At 32.1% G+C, this 23,780-nt stretch overlaps 1 protein-coding gene and 1 long non-coding RNA gene across 4 annotated transcripts in view; one reads left to right on the plus strand and one right to left on the minus strand.

The window, feature by feature from the left end:
* The window catches only part of NCAM2 (neural cell adhesion molecule 2), a 552,904-nt gene that overhangs the window by 289,955 nt on the left and 239,169 nt on the right, over positions 1–23,780 (minus strand). The gene's annotated exons all lie outside the window — the stretch shown is intronic.
* Positions 18,551–22,054, plus strand: LOC105500828. Its single transcript, XR_001000089.1, has 2 exons — positions 18,551–18,732; positions 21,614–22,054. It is a non-coding gene; the product is annotated as an uncharacterized LOC105500828 (long non-coding RNA).

A 23,780-nucleotide genomic window follows, 5' to 3' on the forward strand; every position in this document is an offset into this window, starting at 1 on the left:
GAACTCGCCACCAATTGTTACAGTTACTTAAACAAACAAACATACTTCCTAATCTAGACCAATGAATATCACATCTGATTATACATTAGATTACACTGGACGCTCTTAAAATTTACCAATGCTTGGGTCCTATTCCCTGATCTATTTACTCATAATTTAAGGGAACAAATATAATCATTAAAAAGCATTCTCCAGGTGATCCTTATGTGCATACAGTAATTGGAATCATTGCTCTTTATCTTCCTCATATTTTATTATGTTAAAGATCAACTTTATCTTACTTTCCTTGAATAGAACCTTCCTTGAATAGGACCCATACCATCGTCTATCTATTCTTTCCATCATAAGGCTCCCAGATGTGTGTGAGCTTTAGGACCTGTTCTAGTGGATGCAATATGGATTTGTAAGCCATGGAACATGTCCATCTTCTAAGCAGCATTTGAGTGGCCTAGAATTCTTTTTAGAGGAATGGTCTCAGATTTCTTAAGCTAGATGGACATGTGATGGTGGGCATGCCACCATGGGCACAAATATCAGAACCGGGGGTCATAACCAAAGCCAAAGCCAGCCAACTGTAATATGGGAAACAGTTTTGAAGACTCCCTTCTTGACATATCTTAACCGTAAAATAAATTTTCATCAACTGGTTAGCCCAAGCATGTCTGTACTTCTTAAAACCCAAAATCCGAAAAAGGGTAATACAGCACCACACACATTTCAATCAGTAATAATTGAACCTGTGCTAAACTTTATGAGCTATAATATTTCCCCTACAAAAAAATCTAATAGTATTTTACGACTTCTTTCAAGGTGTAACTCTCATTCTCAGATGGCCTGGAAAATATCTATGCATTCTAAATTATTTCTTCCCGTAGTTCTAAGACTTTTGCTCTTTATTAATGGAAATATTGAACCTCTGGGACACTGAGTTTCATGCAACTGCCGCCTGCACTGACATTATATTATTTCTTTGGTTCCTAAATGTAGGAAGTATTTTGCCCTGTGGGTTTTCTGTGTCTCTTTTAAGATTCCCTGCTTCATCTTTACATTCTATGTATGAAGTATTAATTTAATCATGTATGAAACCATAGCTGAAAGTTCATCTGCTTTTATTTTTTGAAATAAGAGAGTCCAAAATACACAGAGAATAATTATCTTTCCCTATATGTTTTCTTCTATAATTTCTCCTGCTTTTGTCATTTCTACTTTGATACATTTCCCATATACCTATTTCCCTTCATAGCAATTCCAAAAGCCTTTCCTCCTACTCAAATATTAAGAACAAATAACAAAGAAACGGATATTATTATGCCAAAAAAGATACTCAAACATTGCAGTATGATTCACAATAGTTTTTTTAAGATACAGAAACAAACTAAGTATCCGTCATCAGGTAGACTGATCAATACAATGTGGTATATATACACAATGGAATACTATTCGGCCGAAAAGGAAGGAAATTCTGTCATTTCCAGCAACAGGGATAAAGCTAGAGGCCATCATGCTAATAAGCCAGGCACAGAAAGACTACTAAGGCAGGATCTCACTGACACCTAGAATCTTAGAAAGTTGAACCCATAGAAGTAGATAACAGAATGGAGATTACCAGAGTTATAGAAACACAGGTGGTTGGGAAAAGAGGAGATGTAGCTAAAAGGATAAAAAGGTTTCAGTTAGATATGAGGAATAAGTTTTATTGATCTATTGTACAGAATGACTGTGATAATAATGCATTGCATACTTCAAAATTGTTTTAAAAAGTAGATTTAAAATGTTTTCACTACAAAAAATGGTAAGTATGTTAAGTGATGGACTTGCCAATTAGCTTCATTTAATAATTCCACTATGCACACATATATCAAAGCATCACGTTGTATCACATAAATATATACAATTATTTGTCAAATATTTTTGAAAGATAAAAAGTTAAATTAAAAATAAAGACAATAGGGAGGTTTTCTTTTTTTAATAACAAACATCTGGTAAACGTTTGTCTATGTACTTTGTATATATCAAATGTGTATTTCACTATTTAACATAATTCCAGAAATTTAATAGGTATTTGACAATTTTAGTGTAATGGCAGGCTGAATAATTTACTTTCTACATTCTTATTCTGAGGTTCATTATTTTAATATTTTCTGAATTTTTACTTGATTATTAGTCTTCAAGCTTTCAAAATAGATTTCTAGCTAGAGACAATTTTTACAATGAGCAATATTTTTTCCTCCTACTTGTACTATCAATTAGTGTAGAAGCTAACCAGATAATGGCAGTTTTTGAACACTCAGCATCAAATTATATCGATCAAAAACAAAACATTCTCTAAGCAGATGCTGGTCAACATGGAGATCAGAAGTATGCAGCCTTTTGCACCAAACTACAGATTATGTTATTAATAAAAAAAATCAGAGCCTTGGTTCCTGTTATTTAAATTACCTGGAATAAGCCCTTTACAACCTGGCAGTTCCTTCATATGAATGGAGTTGGCAAGGTTTCCTAGACTGCCTGCCATTAGACCCCTCTTCACCATCTGCCTACTGCAGTGGGTAAAGCACATGTGATTTGCACTGAATAACTCTGGGCTACAGCCTGAACTACGTCACATATTTTCAATGAGCTTGTCCAAGTTAATTAGCTTATATGCATTTAATTCCATAATTTATACAATATAGAAGGTAACAACTTATATGCTATATAATTCAAAGAAGAACTTAGAATTTAATGTAAAAAGACCCAACCTATATAAAGTGTGAAAGTACTATATGTTTTTATCATTTAGAATAATTTAGACAAGGATTTTTCCATTGATAAATCATCAGGAATTTATTTTTTAAAGTCCATGAGTAGAAATCATTTCCAAAAGCACAATATATTTTTTAAAAGTCATTTTTTGGTCATTGTTCTTTTCTTGATATTCTAAATGTCCAATGACTTTGTATTTTTAATTGAAAGTGTTTGCATCATACACTATCGTATTCTGAATTTATAAATCACACTTTACATATGTAAAATATTATAGTCTTCAAGACACATTCAGATGCCATATATAGTTTGCTTTCATCAAATCACTATAATATTGTCATATAAGGCCCAAGCAATTGTAACTGTAACATGATAATGCTAACAATAATGATGCTGTTAAAACACCATCAACAATATTAATTGAAATATTTATTTGTCCCAAAGACCGTTCTAAACATTTTATAAATATTAACTAATCCTCAAAATCCTGTGAGATATATATATATATATATATATAATTATCTCCATTATTTTCAGTTAAGAATTGAAACACAGAAGGTGAGTAGCTTGCCTAAATTCACTATAAATCCTAAAGAAATTATTTTTACTTAACCAGGTCACAGTGTCATTTTAAGTGACAAGGAGACTCACCTCACTGGGGTTGATGTGGGAAAAATATGACATGGTAGGTACAAAAATAAGAATAATAAACTATTATGGAATTCAAATTTTACAGAAGAATAAGTTGTCATTCAAAGAAGTCAGGGGATTTCTCCAGAGACAATGTAGGTAATTAATGACGGAGCCAGAACCAGAGTCTGGGTTATATGTATTTTCCACCCCACCATAAGGCTCTCTGGTAAAGAGACAGTAAACTGAAGTAGCCTTCCCGTTGGCTGGATATCCAATAATCTTATGTAAGAATCCATCTTTTTTTCCTCAGAAAGAATTTGCGCAAAATTGTAGCTTTTTTTTTTTGCTTTTTTTTTTAGCATTTTAGCAAAATTATGTAATATATTTTTGCATGCAAATGTTTCAGTAGTTAAAACTCTATACAATTTTGAGAAAATATGGTATGCTTTGGCACATTACGTTTTAAGAATGTATGCCACCACCAGTGGGAATACAGGACAATCCATAAATGTCTGAAAGAGATCTGTTGGGCATTTGACATAGTCCCTTTTAAAACCGTTTTAGTTTAAATCTTGCTTTTAACATTTCTTCAGTAGAGACACTTTGCAACACTAAAAATACATGTTTAGCTCAAACACATCTTCTAGAAGAAACAGAAGACAGGTGATAATACCATTTCGTAGATGATGGTGTCATATTGTGTATGTGTGTATAAGCTTAAAAGAGACAGAAACATGAAGGGAGACAAAAAGAGGGGAAGAGAGACAGAGAGAGAGAGAAAAAGAGATTGATTTTCCTGAGTCAAGTATCCTTTGGAAGGAAAAAAAAAATACTTGAGGTTACCTAACATAATTAGCATTTATATAAATATAGACACAAGATTTAAAAGAATCCCAACCTTAATTTTTAAAACGCTAGTCCACCTCTATTTAAGGTGTATATATTTTATATATTAGAGAATTTTCCTTTTAAGTCTACCTGTCCTCCAGGTATAGTCTTCAAAAATAGTTTTTGAAAAGACTGACTAATGACAAAATGTGCTTTTAACAGCAGAGAAAAAAAAAATCTACCATTTAGGAATCAGTGTCTGAATTTATTCCTGAATGGCCACTAATTCCATGTACAGGAACACATCACCTGAAAGTTTTAAAGGAGGGTTTAATAATTAGGTGATCTATATAATACCTTCAAATTCAATGTTTAACAATAGAAAGCCCACTTTTACTAATATCACCCTAATATTGAACCATTATCCATAATATCTAGTAATATCTTTAAAGGGAGATAAGTTTTTGTAACATTGCTGGTTACAAAGAGCCATACCCTACATATAGATGATGGGCATCAGACTGCTTGCATCCTGTCTCTTGCATCCACCACATATTTTCCCTTTTAAAATGTTCTGCTCTAGATGTCTACTTGGATGAGCATTGCCTGAAGAGGGCTGTGGCGGGAGGACTCTCTCCCTTTCCACATTGAAACATTTTATATATATTTTAATATGGGTTGCCAATGCCTCAGGGAAAAATTTCTGGCCAACTCTTTTAGCATTGAGCTCACCCAACATCTGAACTTGCTGTTTGCATAAATGTTTAATTTAAAGAATAAACATTCTAGAGGCAAAGATAAAGGAGATGAGGGAGCTCTGTGTATCTTTGCACAGTGTCAACCCCACCCCCTGTTTATTGCTCAATAAATGCTGACAACATTTTGAAATATTCTTATATGAAGGAAATTGGGAATCTAATTTCATTTAATCCAATTGTAACTAGAGATTACAAATGCTTCCATTATCTGCTATAATGACCCACTGAGGAGAATTGCTCTGAGAAGATTATGCCATGTGATTGAAGCCTTTATCAGTATTTTAATACATATTTGAGGAGCTGCCATTATGCAACCCCAGGAAATTGATGTAAACAACTCTTTGAACTTCTAGTTGATTACGTCGGTAGAAAATGGCCAACTTATTACTTACAAGAAAGAGAATCACTCTACTGTTTGTTACCGAAATGACCAATGATTCTATTTTTACATGACTTAACTCTTTTGAAAAGTGCTCTGATGCAGGCCCAAGTTAATAAATACTAATATTAAGAAGAAAAAGAGTATTGACACACCACATTCTATTTAATTAAAAATAAACATCTATTTTTAAATTTAATTTCCCCTCAAAACTAAAATGTTCACTGTTATGAACATGTTTATGATTTCACATTATCTGTTTTCTGAGTTTTATATGTATGTAATAATATATTTGGAATTCTGTAATTTCCATGTTCAGAATATACAGAATATACATTTTCATTCACCAGATCAAGCAATACAATCTGTCAAACTTCCAATGAATAATGTTAGATAAATATTGTTTGACTAAGCAAATAAATTTATGTATTATTTTAAATGAAAACAATGAAGTAAATCAAACTAGCTTTTTAATTTTTGTTCTAATAATAAGTTCTTATGGCAAATTAAAATAAATAATATTGTTTTGACTGGGCACGGTGGCTCATCTCTGTAATCCCAGCACTTCGGGAGGCTGAGACAGGTGGATCACCTGAGGTCAAGATTTTGAAACCAGCCCGGCCAAGATGACAAAACCTCATTTCTACTAAAAATAAAACAAAAATTGCTGGGTGTGGTGGCGGGCACCTGTGATCCTAGCTACTCGGGAGGCTGAGACAAAAGAATTGCTTGAACCCAGGAGACACAGGTGTCAGTGAGCTGAGATGGCACCCCTGTACCCTAGCTGGGGCAATAGAGTGAGATTCATTCTCAAAAAACATATATATTATTATTATTTTGTAAATTTACCTTGATGATGGGAGATTTGGTTTTAAGGATTAAGGGCCAGGCATGGTGGCTCACTCCTGTAATCCCAGCACTTTGGGAGGCCAAGGCAGGTGGATCATGAGGTCAGGAGATCGAGACCATCCTGGCCAACATGGTGAAACTCCGTCTCTACTAAAAATACAAAAAAACAGCCGGGCGTGGTGGCGGGTGCCTGTAGTCCCAGCTACTCGGGAGGCTGAGGCAGAAGAATGGCGGGAACCCGGAAGGCAGAGCTTGCAGTGAGCGGAGATCGTACCACTGGACTCCAACTTGGGCAACAGAGCAAGACGCCGTCTCAAAAAAAAAAAAAAAAGAATTACAATTCCCTGGACAAAATTTAACAAAGAAATGAAATATTCTTCATAGGAAGTATCATTTTTTTTAGTATATGCGATTCAGCATTTTACAAGTATAAAACTACCAAGTAATGCTAAATATGAATATTGGTTAAGAAATTCCATTGAAACCATAACTATACTGTATAATTTGTGAAATTTCCTTTCATTTTTTTTTTTTTGCATTAATGCCCTTTATTAGGAAATATAGCTGTATGGGAAAATGAATTTATCTTTACTTAAAGTTTCTGAAAAGACAAGTCTCAAGTTAATTTGAAAAACAGTAAACCTTCAGCAGTCCAATAAAATATGTGCTTTCATAAGAGGGAAAAACAAAACGAAATAGAAATCCTTAATCTAGGATATAAATCCTTTATTTAAACATAATCTTGAGGCTGAAAGGTAAGCTAAAAGATCATTTAAAGAAACACTTTTTCCTCCTAATTCACAGAAAAAAAAAAATTATCTCTGAGTTCAAATGCCAGAAAGAGAAAATAGTACTCACAATGTTCATAATTATACTATCGTTTGCTGTAAAATATTTAAATATGCCCAGAGTTTTACGTTCCATCTTACCTACTGATATAGCTAATTACAGAAAGTAGCTAGGTAGAATTTTCCTTAGAAGATGCAATGATATGGAACCTTAAAAAATTTGAAAACACAGTGACAATATGAGCTGATTTCTCAGGGCTCTCTGCAGGATTAAATACTCTACTAAATGGGATGCCTGACTAATGAAAGGATTATGGAATTAGGTAGTCATGCCCATTATAGTTGTATTCTTTCTGTTTATTCTTGTGAAAATACCAGCCACGTGCCTCCAGAAATAGGATTAAATATCAATCAGTAATTAATGATCTGAAAAGCAGAGAGAGCAGGGATAAAAACATAAATAATGAGCAGAAGTCTAAGGTTAGCAGGTTTGGCCCTAAGGAAAATAGAAAGACAGAAAAATGTTGAAAATAGACAAATGCGACAAGGAATTGTAATGAAACACTATTGTCGACATAACTCTAGTTTTCTATCCTAAACGTCCAACTCTGCCAAAGTGCTTAAAGATTATTTTGTTCCTAGTGATACTGTGGACATTAGGGAAAGCATGAAGACTCCAAATTTTATTTGTAAAATGCATACGTGTGTATGCACCCCCCACGCCACACACACACACGTACAGAGTGACCTCTGTGACTACTGCCTATTGCTTGAACCTGTAAGGACCTTATAAGTTTATTGATATGTCCTTTGAGATGCTGTGGAAAACAATCCCGAATAAAGAGTTTTATAATTACTGCAGTATCATAAACTTAAATCCAAAGCCCCCAAGATTAATAGATTTTATTTTGAAAATGCCTACAAAAGTAGGAACCAATGGCCTTTCACTAGTTTATAAAAATACTTATTTTATCAGAACTCTGTGTTCATGCTTTAATTGTTATAAAGAAATTGCCAATGTTCCCAAAGGAAGGTAAAATAAATAAATTACCAATGTTCCTAAAGGAAGGTAAAATTATTAAGAATAAATGTAAATATACAGCATAGATTACCTTGGAAATAGTTTTCTTTCATTTATCAAAATACACATCTTCACTGTTACAGCTATACATACTCTTTAGATATTAAAACCTGAAAAATATTTTTAAGGGGACCAGTGTGGAAAACATGGAGCATCATTTTCATTTTACATCTCATTGGGTTTAGTAACTACCTATATTGTGTAGCTAAATCTTCATTATTTAGATCCTACATATCTACTGATTTCTCCAAGAATCTATCTCATGGGAAAGAGGAACTATAAAGTTACCTAATGAGTATCTAAAAGTTTATTAAATACTAGGCATCATAAAAAGACCCGAGTTTATCTCACTTTATTTACGAATGGATATTTGGAGACTATTAAGTAATGAAAATGTATTTGTTATTTATTAGGGGATAATTATTTTAAAAGAAGCTAGTCTTTTATGTTTTAATTTGTACAAAGTTGATTAAATACATTTTTGCAGACCACTAACTGCACAAATCACAATAAAATTACTTTCACATTTGAAAAAAAAAAGCTGATACTTTAAAACAGTTAAAACAACCAAATCACCCAATAGAAGGTATTACATAACTTTCATTTATTTATTGACTTAAAAATATTTATTGATGATTGTGATATCAATGAATTCTCCACCATGGAGAATAGAAGGAAAAATGACATAATATTTGTTCTCCAAACTGTAATTTAGCAGAAATTACTGTATTACATTTACGATTGTGATCAATATCAAAAGAGAGAGATAACATCTTCTTGGGATTTCCTAGATAGGAAGTGCTTTATTTATTTATTTATTTATTTATTTATTGCTTGCATAATCAAGGAAGTTTCATAGAGGGTAAAATTTCATCAGAGATGCAATGACAAACACTAAACAAGGTGAAGAGAGAGGAACACTATTCAGGATATTTATGTCCCTGGTCGTTCTATGGGTTAAGAATGGTAATGAATGCTTGACTTCATTCAAGCATTCATTAACTCAATAAGTACACATTACATGCCTATGATATGCCAACCAAGGAAATAATCAGTAATGAAATGTAATGACTATATTACCACTAATAATAAGTAAGAGTGACAATCGATGGTTCTATGAGGACATATAACAAGGGGCCTTGATCTATTTCAGTAAAGACAGGGGTTGAGGATGAGTCTTTAGTGGCATTGACCCATAAGCTGAGATCTGAGTTCAGGGTATTAGTCAACAATAGTGCACAGATGGAGGAGCAAATTTTCTGCTGAGTTTAAGGTGTTAGATAAAGTTTCATCTACAACCTGTATGCATTTCAGTTAGATGAGTCAAGTAATTCTGTTCACTATATAAATCAAATTGAAATTTTTATTTCAATTTTCTGTTATATTCAATACAAAGGGTCCTAACTGATTTGAGGATAGATTGACTACTTGAACTATAGCATTTTCCGCTTATAATTTTAGGTATTTCTGGGGAATTTTATGATTAATCAATTTAATACAATGAATTGAGAAAATGAAGTGGATTAGGTTTACCTACTTATATATTTTTTCAAGTGCTGGTCACATTAATTTACATACATAACAAATAAATTTGATATTATTTAATCAGAGAAGCAATGAATAAAACTATTTCTTAAATTTCCCTGCAAAGTTCCTGTAACATTTCAATCCCAAGTACTTCTTCCTTGCCAAAAGCTTCAATATAAAATGTAACACATTTCATTCAGTTCTTATAAAAAATGGAATTGATTTAAAAAAGCAAAGATATGAAGCTTTTAAAAAAAATCTTTCTTACTAAAGCATGTTAAAATTCATGTTAAATTCTCTCCCCAATTTTTAAAAATGTTTTAACTGTGTACCTGCCATAACATTACCTAAGACAAAACGTGCTTAAATAATTGAATTCCACGCCCTATTCTGACTTGCCTGATGGATATGTGGAAATAACTTCAAAACTATTTTGCTACAGTGTTTCACTTTTAAAACTGGAAAATATTATAGCAGACATTATGCCATTATAAAAGTAGGCACTATAAAAGTAAAGATGGAATTAAAATACCCTTAGCTGCAATTTGCTTATTACTAAATATCTACTTGAATTGAAAAAGAATCTACTGAACAATTTATTCATCATTCATTTAAATTCTCAGCACAGTAACAGCAATAATGACCTGTTGGTCAGGCATTTCTCGTAAGGTAATGATCATATGGATCAAGGGTCCTCTGCTCTGCTTAAAAGCTCCCTCTACTCCAGACACTCATTAACTTATAGGAAAAGCTTGGGTTAAGAGGTCATTAATGCCAGGAAAACAACTGCATGTATGATTCACACCACGGATAATGTGCAAATGAGAAATGTCTTCACTAAATAAAGTTATTATAAAATTGAAAATCAGCACTTTTTTTCTCTGAGCACTTTAACACAGAAAATGTTTCTTTGGAAATAAATCAATACTTCAACACTCTCTTAAGAAAAGAGTTCATACACATTCTAAGTTAATTTAAATTCTTTCTTATACATATTCCCATTTAAATAAAATGTAAGTGTATATTTAATATATATTCTTACAAGGAGTCTTACTGATCCTGTCATTAAACTAAGCAAGATGCATCTATTATGTGCTCACACAGTGTCTTGTATTTTTCCTAGCATTGTACATATTTATCCATTTATTTATTACTTTTTTCTTTTTTTGATAGCGAAGGGGTCCTATTTTACTCCTGCATTAACTAGAGTACTTCCAGGGCAAGGTGCTGCTCTAGTGCATTGTAGATTGTTAATGAATGGACATACAAAATAGTGCAGAACTATCCCCCACACATTTCACTTGAGTGGCAATCCAATATTAGTAAATTTTCCTGAAACTAATATTAGTAAAATGTCTATGAGTATTTTAAATACACTCTTTGTCATCGGAGCATATGACAATTGGCAACATGTAAAAATTATGAACTTTTATATGCTCTTTAAATAGAGTACTGTATATACCTACTGATAAATGGACTCTCCATCACACACTACATAAAAAGTATAACTTCTTTCAAAAATTAGTTATTTCTATTGATAATGGTATATGGTAATATCACCAGATTTCACTCTATTACTTCTATTCTAATACCAAAGAAAAAAATGGTAATTTTTATTGATACTCTTAGATAGCAAAGAGAAACTGTATTATGACCCAAACTACTACTTCCGTGGGGAAACATGTTATTGAATTTCAGCATTTTTAGAGGTTGCTGACATACAACTTATTGTGTTTTACATGTTATTTGTATCCATAGTGGGTAATGCCAAAACATCATTTGCACTCACAATATACCTTAAAACAATTTTTGAAATTTAAGTGCATTCAATACCATTGTCCAGACAGCAATCAATATTTAATATGATTATTTCTATCTAAACAATACAAATTTTGTAGTATCTTATGAGCTGATCATTTCAATAATTAATTTGATTAAAATGTCAACATGAAGAGAAAATGGCATGTCAAATTAAAAATACTCTATTGCTTCTAAAGAGTTAAGAAACATGTGTTTTTGACTATTAAAATAAAGAAAAGAAATCACATACTATGAGAGGTCATCAGTAAGGGAACTCCAGTTTAAATGACATAAACTGAGAAAAATGTAAAAGTTGGAGCTTTATGGGAAACAGAAGAATGGTTGAACATCTTTTTTTTTTTTTTTTTTTTTTTTTTGAGACGGAGTCTCGCTCTGTCTCCCGGGCTGGAGTGCAGTGGCCAGATCTCAGCTCACTGCAAGCTCCGCCTCCCGGGTTTACGCCATTCTCCTGCCTCAGCCTCCCGAGTAGCTGGGACTACAGGCGTCTGCCACCTCGCCCGGCTAGTTTTTTGTATTTTTTAGTAGAGACGGGGTTTCACCATGTTAGCCAGGATGGTCTCGATCTCCTGACCTCGTGATCCGCCGGTCTCGGCCTCCCAAAGTGCTGGGATTACAGGCTTGAGCCACCGCGCCCGGCCGGTTGAACATCTTTTTAATGCAGCTAGCCATAGGACATTTCCAAGGTAAAAAAGTCAGCTTTCGTCCTGATTGTGAAGAATGTGTCTTGGAGAGGGAGACGGAACTAAAAGCAAAACAAAACAAAGAAAGAAGAACTTGCCAATGTTTTATCAATCTTCTTTCTTCTGTTAAGTGGAAAACAAAAACTTAACATAGAAAGAAGTCACAGAACAAAACCAACAACTACCTCTCAAACTTAACTGATAATTTTTTAAAAAAGTAAAAGTGCAAAATAAGAAAATTAGTTAACATTTCAGGAAAAGCAACTAAGTCCTTCTACCTCAAAGGAAAAGTAGAAATACAGAAATTTTCTGCAAAATACCCATAATTTTAAGACTATGGAAATTTTCAGGTCTTCAAGAAACAACATCTGGAAACCATTTTGTAATTAAATATGTCAAAAGACTTTGGAATTTTTTAAATTCTTGGTCAAATACAGAACATGGGTGAGTTGCTCCTACAGTTTATGACACTGATAGAAAGGATGGCATATAAAACTAAAGCAATGTTGGGATTCCACCAGAAAATAATTCTAAAAGCTAAAATACTTTGAAAACTTTTTCTAATAATGTCTACACATAATTAAAAATCATGCATGAAATATATGTTTACGTATAGAGCAAAAGTTAGTCCTATTAGTGGATGTTATTTTTCCCATAACAAGTTAAATTTTCCTAAGATCATTGACTGTATTTTTAAATACTCTAAATCCTATTTACCAGAAGAGAAGCAAACTGCCCTTTTGATGCCAAAGACACGACTGCCATCAAGTGGCAACTCAAGCAATATTCAGATACAGCTGTACAATTGAAACTCAACAGTGATTATTAACTGATTCCTCTAAAACCTAAAACAAAATTTAATTCAGTGCTTTTATAAATAGAATTGTTAATATTAACGTAACAAGTTTTCACAAGTCAGTAATCTGTTTTTTATTGGTAATTTATATATGAATGTGTATCTATTTATGTGTTCTTCAAAAATTATTTGTTTACATTTTCTTCATATAATTTGAGTATAACAAAAATGCAAACATACATAACTGGTAAAAATGTAAGTAACTCCAGCATTATTTGGGTGAAAGGTGTCTAGAGCCCTCAACCATCAGAAAGCTCCTTACGATCCTCTCTATGAATCAAGCATCATCAGACCTCACCCTTCCTGCAAGATAACTGGGGAGAAACGATTTAAAATTATCTTTAAGAGTGAGGTGAATATGTGAAGGGGTGCTTCTGAGTTAGGAGCTAAACAACTGACACGACTGAGGAAAATATATTACAATTAAGAAAGCTGGCTTTCATAATGGTAAAATTTCATCAAGAAAAGCCATTGTGTTGAGCATATGCTGTGTATGTAGGCAGAAAACATACAAAATGAATGTAAAATAATTATGTAAAGTGGTAATTATATACACAAATAAGGTTTTATATTTAAAGAGATATCCATCAGTTGTTTGGAAATCTCAGACCTCAATAGATGAGAAAATGACACATTAACGTAAGATGTGTGTGGTTGGAAACAGTATGACCTACATAATATCCATAAATAATATCTCATTATGAGTTCCCCTCAAATCGAACAAAATTATTCTGTATAATATTTACTCCAGTGGAAATTTTTTCAAGATTTTAGAACCAAGATATATTAAATAAACTCTCCTATATTTTGCCTCTTAAAAATTTCTAACAATTATTAAACTATTAAAACTGTCCTTGAAACATAGTTTAATACATAGAGTCATTAGCAGTTGCCCATAATTATATGCATTAATTATATAGTAAAAAATTATACTTATAATAAGCCAAGTCTTTTGGCAGTTATATTTAATTTTATATTCTGTGTCTTTTTCCAAAAGTGAAAATCTTACACTGTTTTCCCAGGAAGTACATGAGAATGATACATATATTCCTGTAAGTTTTTTGTCAGAACTTTGCCCATTAAATTATAAAAGGGATAACTGCCATATAAATCCCAGAGAAGTTCAATTTATTAGGTAATATTTTGGATGTTCCATGCACATCTCTGTTTTATGAAAAGTTCTGCTAAATTTACTGCTCCCTCATCTACTAAATCAGCTCTATAGCTTCAAGAGTTAGGCAACTAGGTACTTTTGGCATTGTACTTTCAAATTTTCTTAGTGAACATCAATATATCACTTCTAGGGTTTTAGCAATAATGAATTCTCAATCACTCATCTTGCCAGAAATTGCCTGTTAATTTTCGCAAATTTTTAAATTTTCAAAATTTGACATCCAGCATACACTGGAGTAATGTCCTCAGAAATATGTTGTAATTTCCCAAATTGTGTCTGCATATCTCTCATATCACTTTCTATAATAAAATATTCCAGTCATCTACAACTATGGGCAGAAGGTAGGAAAGCATACTCTGTCCATGGTTCGGAACTCCATAGGTATTACCAGAAGTGTTGTTAATGAACCAAGACTGAAGTATATTTTATGCAATATTTTTGTGCTTAAATTATAAGCCCTTAAACAGAACACTCATGAAAGTGTGATTTTCCCATTTTCTGGTTCTAACATCACCTGAGAACATTTTGGAGGGCAACATGATTAAATTTTGACACAATTCTTAAAAATAGATTATGGCTAAGCACCCTACTGACAGCAAAACAATTTACAAAGATGAATAAGACAGATTTGATATTTTTCATCATGGTGAGATGAGAGTGGGAAAGAGAGGGGATAGAGAGGAGAGAAGAAACATCACAGAATAATATTTGTACTTATAGGATGAAAGCACATTGTGATTGAAAAGGAGTGCTTTAGTATCTTTGGGCCTCAGGCTTGGAATACATGGTCCAGTAAAATCACATAATGGAAACAAAATAAATATTTTGGGAATAGACAGCATGGCCAATTTTTATGTTTTATACAAGACATTAAAATCAAACAAATCTGAAATTACCTTTTATCATCATGATCTCAAAAAAAAGTGAGACAATGATTTTTTTAAAAACTTAGAAGAATAAGGATGAGATAAATATACAATAAATATGCATGAGATAAATATAGAATAATGGTTGCTTCTTTCAATTTTTTAATACATTATAGAGTAATTAAAATAACTAAAAATAATGTATTTTCTAATTTTTTTCTTTTTGCAACAAATAGCATTTCATCATTTCATGACTACTGACAGAGACTAATCACCCAGCTCAGGCACCTCATGACTATGAGAATTTAGACAAAGTCCATACAATTTATGTGCCTAAGATTACTCATTGCTAAAATGAGAATAATAATAATTACCTCTTACTTGTGTGTGTTTCTCTCAAATAAATATAAATCTGTTAGAACAGTTCTTGTGCATATATTTTAATAATTTTATAAGATATTTTTATTGATTTTATACAAGGCTTAATGTAATCTCCAAAACACTGACCAATTTATAGTTCAGAGAAGCTTAAAATATGTCTTAAAATATGTATGGCTAATATATTTTTGGTTCATGAAAAATCCTTATCGCTTCCATACTACCAGCCCAAGAACAATAACTGATACAAGAATGGATTCACTAAGTACTTATTGAACTAGTTAGGGACTAGATTCGCATACAATATGGTATGAACAAAAGAGACTCATAGGCAGAATGAGATAATGAAATAAGCACTTAATCCGGAAGATAACTATTAGAACGCAATTGCCAGATGTACCACTTCCCGGCTATGCAACTTTGGGCAACTTCCTTGACATTCTTGACTCTATGTGTCTCTTCTAATAAGAGCTGAACCATCGGGTGCATGAATATTAAATAAATGTATGTATGCAAAGTATTTGCAAATGTCCACAACACAAAGAAACCAATAGAAAATATTAATACTATAATGCCTAAGATATGAGTTTTTAGTAAAAGTGTTATCTTATTAAAGATATTATCATATTTTGTTGTTTTCCATATATTTCAAATATAATTTTGACATGAACAAAGTCAACAGCATGTAAATGAGAAATGTGTCTATAACTTTATATTTACAATGCTCTATTGCAAGCAATGCAGCAAATCAAATATAGGTTATTAAGATATTAAAGTGACAGGCATTTGATAATACATTTAGGTATATTTTATTACTTTTAAATTATTTTGATAATTTAAAATCCCCTCAAATACCACATTAACATCTCCAAGCAAGTTCAATGTGTTTTGTGGGCAACAAAAGGTAGAGAAAATAATTGAAGAAGAAAATGTCCACCATTATTATTAATCTAAAGCCATTTCACAAGAACACGCACACATACATTTTGAAATACACAAAAGAGTAACTTAACATCATATGTTTACACAAAATAACTTTAAATATAATTTAGAAATTACTTGCTTAATGTTTAAAAACAATAAATGCAAACATGAAGAAAAACACGAAATAAAAATGTAACAAAAATTATGACCCAGTGTTAAGATATGTTTTGCCATAGTTTGTCTGTATTTTTATTTGCTAAACAAAGTGTTAAAAGTTGCAGCAGATATGGCTAATATCCAACTGCCATCCCTTCTCCTGTCTTCCCTCCCAGGTGTAAATACTATCTCCAAAGTAATATTGATGGTTCCTACGAAGAGTTTTATCTTTAGGCTACATATATGCAATCTAAACACACAAAACATCATTTCTGTGTTTTAAAGTTTTACATGAACTGTATCCTTTTTAACGTAAAATTTTGAAATATTTTATATTTGAGTACTTCTCTCAATGTTTTCAATTTTTGTTTTCATCATTACTCATGAAGAGGTACTTCATTCCTCTTCATCAGTATATACTATTTCATTGTGGGAATAAATTGTAGTTTATTTGTCTCTTCTCTAACAGAAACGTACTTATGTTGGTTTTACTTTTCTGTGATTAAAATCATTGCAATGACAAACAATACAAATTATATATTCAAGAGTTTCTGCAGACTAGGTATCAGCCAGAAAACTGCTGATGTATCATGATTGTAAACTTTAATTTTCTGAACTTAATAAATTGTATGACTTTCTATTTCCATTAATCATGTATTAATCTGACAGCCCCTGATGCTATTAGACTTATCTTTTTACCAATGTCTTTGTTAAAATAAGTATTTGCCTGATTACTAGTGAGACAATAATTGGCCACTCAGTTTTCATTTTCTATAAATTCTCTGTTGACTTTCTTTAGCAATTTTCCATGAGATTACTGTTCTTTTGTCACTGACGCAAATCTTTCTAACCCTTTATCATTGGCATGGGTTGGATTGTCCACTCCATATCTGTGATTCACCTTCACTCTGAGCTTTTATGATTTTTCTCATCTCACAGGAATTTTTAAATTTTATGAAATCAAATTCATTAAAAGTCATTAGTTGTATTATTTATCTTGTTTCCCTTACCTAAAAATCATAAAAAATCACTTACATATATCTAAGTTTTAAAATTGTGCTACTCAGAAAAGCTCTTTAATTTGGAAAGACTTCTTTTCTAACTTGTAGGATGAGATAGGGATATAACTCAATTTTTTCCATTCAGATAGCCAATTTTCTACAAGTTATTAATTGAATGATTTCTCCATAATTTAAAATGCCAACAACAAATTAATACATCTTTTATTTAGACATATCTACTAGAGAAATAAACCACTATGTTTTATTCTTCAAAATAATCTTTGCTATTCATCAACATTTACATTTCCAAATTCATTTTCAATTCAGAAGCTCATGTTCTATGAAAAACTATGAAATGCTGTTCGGAACTGCATTAGATTTGCATATTATTTTATTAAATTATTCACCATTATGTTTCATCTTTCTAACAATAAACATATCTTGTTATTATTTAGATTCTTGGGGTTTTGACTATGTTTTCTATATCTCTACAAAGCACTTGTACATTATTTTTAACTTTACTTCTACATGACTTATATTTACAACTCTAAAAAGTATCTTTTTATTTGAACTTAAATATCTTCTTTTACGTTTTTATAGTAACTACCTTTTCTTTATATGAGATGTAGATTCAGTGATCTAGGTGAACATATTAATGGACCTTAATAGTTTTCCTGTAGATTCTCTTGATTTACTGTCATCAGTTATATAATCTGCAACAATAGCATTATTTTTCTTTTCCAGTCCTTTTAAATTATTTATTTACTTATTACTATTTCACTATGGCACTTATTAATATCTTTACATCTATGTTCAACAGAGTACTTGTTTGCAGAAACATTGTCTTATGCCTTACTTCAAAGATGATGTGAACTAAATTTCTCCATTAATTATATGTGCCATAGGCTCTTCATAGAATTTATCGGAGTAAGATTATTTATTATTCCCAACTTGCTAATAGTTCTTATTATACATGAGTTTTAAATTCTTTCTCTTCTTCCATCAACTTCGATAATCATATGCATATTTTTCCTCCTTTGATCTATTAAGGTGATCAAGTGTATTAATACGCGTTCTAATGTTAAAGTATCCTTGTGTTGTTCCTAGGTGAAGACGGACAGTGTGTGAATTGTAAGAGCTCTGTTTCTAAACTGATTGAACTATATTGCACAGAATTCCAAAAGCTCTACTGTTTGTTACTCTTCACTACTAATACAGCCTTTGACTGTAAGCAGGCTGTCCTTTGTGAGTAACAATCACAGATACAGACATCTTCAGATGGTTCAAGGCAAATCAACTATGACCTTATCAGGGCATTTGGCTTTCTTGCTACTTTTAAAGTTTGGTAGTATTTTATATATTTTTAGTTCTGAAATAAACAGAATAGGCATTGTGGCATTTAGTGCAACAAAACTGCCTTGCTAAAATTCAAATACTATCTTCTCCTTTAGTCGTTGCAGTGAAAACTCTATCAGGGATTTCTAAGTGTTATTCTAAGTTGTGTTTACTCAAAATTAAATCTGAGGTAATCAATATTAACGTAGCTCACATACATTTGTTTCTGTTTCCCTTTATGTTGCCTATTCTGAAATCCAAAACTACAGTATTTTTTTATTATTTTAATTTTGAATTTGGGGCAGGTTTGTTATATGGGTATTTTGTAGGATGCTGAGGTTTGTGCTTCTAATAATCCTGTCGTCCCAGTACTGCACATAGCACCCGATAGGTAGTTTTTCATCCTTTGCCTCCCTTCTTCCCTCCCCGCTTTTGAAATCCCCATGTCTACTGTTCCCATCTTTGTGTCTGTGTGTGCTAACTGTTTATATCTTACTTATGAGTGAGAACATGTAGCATTTGGTTTTCTGTTTCTGCGTTAATTTGCTTACGAAAATGGCCTCCAGCTGCATCCACATTGCCACAAAGGACATGATTTCATTCTTTTTATGGTGGCCTACTATTCCATGGTGTGTTTGCACCACCACTATCAATAGCCACCTAGGCTGATCCCATGTCTTTGCTATTGTGAGTAGTGCTGTGATAAACATACAAACGCATGTTTCTTTTTGGTAGAACAATTTAGATATTACCATGTATGATAATAGATGAGTATGTTCATTAATTCTTTGGTGTGTTGGCCTCATTTCAAATCAATTTTGGAATATTACTACATGCTGTGATTTCTGGAAATTCAATTTAATTTTAATTTGCTGCATATTTTACAACTTTAATTTTAGGTGAAATTTATGAGTAAAGATTAAGATATTAAATAGAATAAAAAACTGAAATTTAAATAAAATAAACAGGTTTATATCTAGTACTAGTGATAAAATACGCATACATATTCTGACCCCTGTAATAGCACCATTTAATTAACACACTGAGATATAGCTATGACATTAATTCATGCTGTGAGCTTGGAGAAATTCTACAAACTGCCTTATATGCAAATTTCATCACCTTCAAAATAAACAATATATGTTGGGTACTTGATTTTTTTTTTTTTTGTATTTTTTTAGATCTGGGGTACATGTGCAGGACATGCAGGTTTGTTACATGGATAAACATGTGCCATGGTGGTTTGCTGCACCTGTCAACCCATTACCTGGGTATTAAGCCCAGCATGTATTTGTATTTGCTATCTTTCCTAATATTCTCTCTCCCTGACCCCCTGACAAGCCCCCGAGTGTGTTGTTCCCCATCCTGTGTCAATGTGTTCTCATTGTTCAGCTCCCACTTTTAAGTGAGAACATGTGTTGTTTGGCTTTCAGTTCCTGTGTTAGTTTGCTGAGGATAATGGTTTCCAGCTTCATCCAGGCCCCTGTAAAGGACATGAACACATTCCTTTTCATGGCTGCATAGTATTCTACGGTTTATATGTACCACGTTTTCTTCAGTCTATTGTTGATGGGCATGTGGGTTGATTCCACGTCTTTTATGGGGGTAATTTTAAGTCCTCTCCAGAAACTGTAAATTATTTTGTATGATTTGGAAAGGAGCCAACATTTCATACATGCCATTCTAACATATAATGAAGCAGAGTTCTTATTTTTCTTTTATAGTTGATAATTTTTAAGGTAATATGCAACGATCTTTTCTATTTCATCACTGGTTTTAATGGTTTTACAATTGCTAAGAGGAATGCTATGGACAATGGTTCTACATATAACATTAAAATCTATTAATTTTACAATAGGCTTCCTAAGATAAGGGCATCTGTTCAGGTTCAGTCTTTGTCTGCTAATCATATATTACAAACAAAACTTTAGTAAATATTGCCACTGTATAGATAATATCCTCTTTATATTAATTTTATTTAGGATTCAATGAATGTACATAATATAAAACGAGAACTTTTGTGTGAAATTTAGAGGTAAAGTTTTATATTACCTCTAAAAACATATTTAATGCATATTTTATGTGCTTCTGCAATGATTACAAGTATTTCGTACAAAAAATTATTTAAAACAATTCATTGGTGAAGTATAGCTATTTGAAAGTACAAGCTATAGATAAAAGAATAGCACCTACATATTTGCTTATATTCTACCTGGATTATCTTTAAATATTCTGTATATTTAGGATAAAACAAAGACATCTTAAGCACAGTGGAAATACAGTAACATCTGAAGCACACTGGAGGGCCATTCACTAACTCTCACAGCAAACAAAATTGCTTTTCTTTCTTGCAGAAATTTCTTTCTTATTCACAGAAGTGTGGAAATGTAAAACACTTTCAAGTCTTAAAGACTTTGTAGTATTTGATAACACCCATGGGGGAAAATTTTGTCTTTAACATTCTGTGCTGACTCTCAAACTGCTGCACATTTCTATGGCTGGATTGAAAACCGAGTGTCAGTGGCTTCATAAGAAAAATACTTTCTGAGCTCTACAATGATAATAAATGTTCCAGAGAGCCCTGGGCCTCCCACTCCACACCTTGTCCTGCACTGCTTTCTCTTTCATATGGACTATCTTTCAGGCCTCTCCAATTGTGTTTGAAATGTGATGATTGCAAATGCGTTTTCTGCTTTATTTTCTGTTTTTAGATGATGTTTTATTCGTCTTAGGCATGTCACTTTATCTCTGTTTATATTGTATGCAGTTCGGCAATGCTTTGAGATAAAGCATTGACTTCTGAATTTTATTAATGTAACTGTTTTCTCTTTCAGTCGTGTGCTTCAATCAAACTCTAGTTGGAAAAGAACTTTCAGAGCAAGGCTGCTTCCACAGTACTGACAAAATCTGCTATATATCACATAACACAGCATGGTGCACTCACTCAAACTTTATGTTTCCCTGTTTTATAAATTCTTAAGGGCACTGCATGGCTCACAAAATCTAATACTGGCACTCTCTATGTTGGCGATTACTGAATGGAAATATGCAGATTTAGCTTGAAAGAAAGAAGGGTAATATTTTCCTTGCAATTTATTCACCATTTCCTTTATATAACCTGAAATCATGAGCTTTGTGACACACCAGAAAAGAAATACTTTATTATAGAGAATATAACTAGATAGTAATGAGTTTTAAAGCATAGTATTGATTATGTATAATGGTTCTCACAGATACAAAATGAAAACATCTGAAAAATAAGAGTAAATTTCTTAAAAATACTAAATGCTATTGAATCTGTTGTTATTGCATGGATATTTTTGTGATTCTAGAAATTTCCTAATTAAATTTTATATTTATAGAATAAAAATCATGTAAGAAATTATGTAAAGGTGATTCAACACAATTTGACATTTAATAAGGCAGTTTAGTAAATAGTATGAGGACTAAGAGTGCTAAATGATTATGCGTATATGTGTGTTGCATAAAACAAAAGGAAAATGATAATAATAATCCACACAAGTAATCAACAGAGTATTTAAGAAGCAAACATGTATAAGGGAAGACACCATTCTCTTTAGAAGGAGCTTTAATAACTTTAGTTATAGGGTAAAATCAGAATTCGTCTTTGAATAATGGATTTAATTTCAGAAAGAGTAGACTGTTTTTTTAAAGTCTGCTATTTAAAATAAGCAAATCAGGTTTTGGGCAAAATATTTTGGATAAACAACAAACAGTTCTGCTCCTCTACAGGAGAGGTACATGTTATGATAAATTAGGAATATAGGTTGCAGACGTATTCTCAAATAAATTGAAAAAATATATATATTCATATATAAAGGTCATATATATCATATATTCATATATAAAAGTTATTTATCTGACTTTTAGTCTTTTGGGTAGCAATGAATATTCATTGATAATTTTAGACTCTGTTAAGGTAAAATATATACATTAAGAGGATATTTTGAGAAAAGGGTAGAGAACAGACATAAAGTAGAGGAAAGAGAGCAGAGACTAAGCAGGTAGTGAGGAAGAGAAAGATGTATCTGGATCAAAAAAGCAGAATGATTATGGATAGCCTCATAATAAAATAATATTTATAAACATGAGTGTGGATGAAATTTTCCACAGAAATAAAATACATAGGGTGAAAAAGGTTCAATGGCAGAACTTTAGAAAACCCATATACCTTGTGGCCACAATTTCAAAAATAAGTATATAATGTGGTGTAACCAAATTTTGAAGTGATATGATATGTCGTGATGTGAATTATGTTAGATGTTTGACAAATGTTTTCTATTTAAGCTTTATACTATCCCTGCAAGATTGGTGTCATTGTTATCTACTGATGAGAAAACAAGTTTCAGAAGTATGTGTCTTGCTCAAGATCATAGGATTCTAATGCAGATCTGTTTCCATAATTCATTCTTTTTGCCACAGCACGCATTATCACAACAAACTGATCTGACTTCAGGGAAAGAGGAAGAAGTCTAAGGGCATGTCGAATACCATAATGTTAAAAAAAAAGAGAGAGAGAGAGAGAGAGAGAGAGAGAAAAGTGTTTACAGAGCACTTTTAATTTCAGAAACAGTAGACTTTTTTTTTTTTTAAAGTCTACTATTCAAAATAAGCAAATCAGGTTTTGGGCAAAATATTTTGGATAAACAGCAAACAGTTCTGCTCCTCTACAGGAGTGGTACATGTTATGATAAATTAGGAATATAGGTTGCAGAGGTATTCTCAAATAAATTGATTACATATATATATATATTCACATATAGAGGTCATATATATTCATATACAAAAGTCATATATAATGCCTCCCTGAGATAAAATACAATTTCTTATTTAGTTTATTTTTTAATTTTTAATTTTTTTTTGAGGCAGGGTCTCTATCACTGAAGCTGGAGTGCAGTGGCACCATCATGGCTCACTGTAGCATCCAACTCCCAGGCTCAAGTGATCCTCCCACCTCAGCCTCCCAAGTAGCTGGAACTA

The sequence above is a fragment of the Colobus angolensis genome, unplaced genomic scaffold (assembly GCF_000951035.1).
Source record: "Colobus angolensis palliatus isolate OR3802 unplaced genomic scaffold, Cang.pa_1.0 Scaffold69, whole genome shotgun sequence".
NCBI lineage: Eukaryota > Metazoa > Chordata > Mammalia > Primates > Cercopithecidae > Colobus > Colobus angolensis.